Source organism: Nicotiana tabacum, chromosome 22 (genome assembly GCF_000715075.1).
Source record: "Nicotiana tabacum cultivar K326 chromosome 22, ASM71507v2, whole genome shotgun sequence".
In the NCBI taxonomy this organism is placed as follows: Eukaryota; Viridiplantae; Streptophyta; class Magnoliopsida; order Solanales; family Solanaceae; genus Nicotiana; species Nicotiana tabacum.
Genome location: NC_134101.1, coordinates 129,257,824 through 129,260,916, shown reverse-complemented (window position 1 = coordinate 129,260,916; position 3,093 = coordinate 129,257,824). Strand labels below are relative to the sequence as shown.

The 3,093-nt window shown below is 31.9% G+C and overlaps 1 non-coding gene across 1 annotated transcript; it reads right to left on the bottom strand.

Moving 5' to 3' along the window:
• Positions 1–2,473: 2,473 nt before the first annotated feature.
• On the bottom strand, positions 2,474–2,580 carry LOC142176952 (small nucleolar RNA R71). Its single transcript, XR_012705746.1, has one exon. It is a non-coding gene; the product is annotated as a small nucleolar RNA R71 (small nucleolar RNA).
• Between the last annotated feature and the right edge of the window lie 513 nt (positions 2,581–3,093).

The following is a 3,093-nucleotide window of genomic DNA, read 5'->3' as shown; positions in this document are numbered from 1 at the left end:
ACAATTTTCTAACATACTTCGCAGGAGAAAGAGCATATGAAAATCGAAGAAAAGAAGCAAAAAAAGTGGGAATTGAGTAGCCAACTGGGAATGAAGAGGCAAATGGACTAAAGCACCATAGTTGCGACAATAGAAATTGGGAATCATAGAGGAAATCATATAGTTGCAACTAGAGAACTATAGTTGAAACTATAGCCTTTCTCTACAAAAGGAAGCTCAATTGATAAGGCCATAGTTGCAAATATGGAGAATCTTAGGCAAAAAAACTCTATAAATAGAGAGTAAATGTTGGAAAGAAGACATAGTATCTTACGAGAGAAAACTAATCTTTGGTCTCTCTTTGTCTTTAGTATTTTCTACTAGTTGTCTTTCTTTTAGAAGAATAATTTTCCTTCATAAGTTCTTTGTTCTAAATTAGTTTTTATTACTTAGTAGTGGAGTAACTTCTTTGTTTGGAGTAACTTCTTTGTTGGGATAGTTGATGAAGCTTGATATATATATATACTATCTCAGTTTAATACGTCTTTGGCTTGAAACTCTCTTTTTATATTTTGTATTGTGCCGTAATAATAGTTTTAATTAATCATTATTATCACTTCTACATAGTTTTTATCTCTAAGTTATTTTTATACTGATTTTGTAATTCTCACGAAGCAAAATTGATATATAATAACCAATGGATAAAATAGTAGAGTGAGAGTAATTTTTAGTAAACTATTATTCCAAGTTCGTAATCTTGCTTGCCTCAGTTTTAATTCTCACGGAGGAATTATTGTAGGCAAGATTATTGATTTTTTTTAGTAAAAATATTCTCACGAAGTTTTTACTACCTCTTAGCACAATTCAAGCAAGAAAAATATTTCGGTCTAATCGTCACTAGTTTTAACTCAATTAATCACATAACCTCACAGAGTGTTATTAATTGACTACTTCTTAGTGAGCTAAATATAATTGTATTAGCAATAAATAATTATTCTTTAGAGAAATACATGTAAAAAATTGAGATTTTATTGTAATATATTATCAAGTGAATTCAACGATTCCCAACTCTTTTAAATTATAAATCTTCCGCAAGTTCTTGGTTTTTATTTAAGTAACTAATAAGTTTTAAACCTCACTCACTTTTCATCAAATTGATTCTCTCAAATAGTAGTTGTAATATTAAAAGTCTGTAGCATAGATGTTTCAATCTCTGTGGGACGATATCATAAACTATACTAGAATTTGACAAAGCACGAGCAGGAAAATCCTATACATATTGGCCTGGTCAAATTTTTGGCGCCGTTGTCGGGGATTGGCATTCATCTACTTCAGATTAAATATTTTGTTACTGATTTGAGACATTAGTATTTTTAATTATCTGTTACTCTTAGTGTTTCTTCCTATTATTGCTATCATTAGCTTTCCTTCGTTATATTTAGTGTAATTATTATTAGTACTATCACCTCTTGTATCATTTTTTTTTCTCATTGCCAGTACTTCGACGTATTTTTATTTTTATTTTTCAATATAGTTTGATGTTACATATTATTATTTTCTTATCACTGTTTATTTATAATTATTTTTCTGTAATTATATTATTATTATTGTTAGTATTAGTACTTCTATAATGTTATTCTTACTGATCACTATTATTTACTAGTACAACTTTTGTTTACAATTAATAATACTATACTATTTCAATTCATTGTTAGTATTACTACTGATGCTTACTTGTTAGTTTCATTGTTTTATATATTTTTTTATTTTACTAGACTAATTACTAGTATTATTATCTATAATATTGTGGTTTTTTTTTTCTTCACTAAGTATTTATATTTGAAATTTACTTTAGTTTAGTTACTATACTAGAAATTAATGTTAATTTTTTTTACTTTCAAAATTTTAAGTAGTTTATGACCCGCTCTTCTATAAACGAATTGGCTAATTATGATCCTGAAATTGAAAGATATCTTCGATTGCGCAAGAACGAACAAACATCGTCTTCTCAAGGAGCAACTTGTGAAGAAATAGAAAACCAGGAAGCAGAGGACATTAATCCACTTGGGATTCCACCACCGGTCCATGTAGAGGAGCAATTTGATGAAGTGGCGCCAAGGCCAGCTAACAGAATCCTTAGGGATTATGCTAGACCTGATCGCTTCAACTGTGAATCTATGTCAGGAAGCCCCCAGTGGCAGCCAACAACTTTGAAATCAGGACTGGCCTAATTCAGACAATTCAACAATCTTGTATCTTCACTGGTGATACAAGTGAAGACCCACATAGTCATTTAATTGATTTTCTAGAACTTTTAGAAACTGCTAAGTATAATGGAGTACCTCATGAAGCTATCAAGTTAATGCTATTTCCTTTTTCTTTAAAAGGAGATGCCAAGACTTGGTTGCGAAGTTTGCCTCAAGGGTCCATTACGACATGGGACCAGATGACTCAGAAGTTTTTAAACAAATATTATTCCCCTGCTAAAACAACAAAGTTAAGACAAGACATATCTAATTTCTTGCAGACTGACACTGAGTCAGTTTATTAAGCTTGGGAAAGATTAAAAGCAATGTTAAGAAAATGCCCACACCATGACATTCCTGAACATATGCAATTGTACATTTTTTATCACGGGCTAAAACCCTCTGCTAGAAATGTGATAGATGCAGCTGCAGGAGGTTCTGTAATGGGAAAAACCACAGAGGAAGCATTGCAACTATTGAATGAAATTTCTGAGAATGCTATCCAATGGCCATCTGAGCGTGTAATCATTAAAAAGGATGCTACGGTAAATCAGGTTGATGCTTTAAATACACTAACACAACGAATTATTTCTTTGGCACAAAAGTTTGAATCTTTTTAGGTGAATACACAACAATCAAACCAATCTGAGGCTTGTGACATGTGCGGATGAAACCACCAGAACCATGAATGTCAAGAAACCAATCAAACGGATGAAAAAGTTAATGTCATCGGTTACAAGCCATATCCTTTTGGGACCAATGGCACAGAAGCATCCAGGATTTCAGTGGAGTACCTAAATGGTGCATAAAACTCTCAAAGCTTCCAGAAACAACAGGTACAAGGTCCGCCGGGATACCAGAGTCAAAA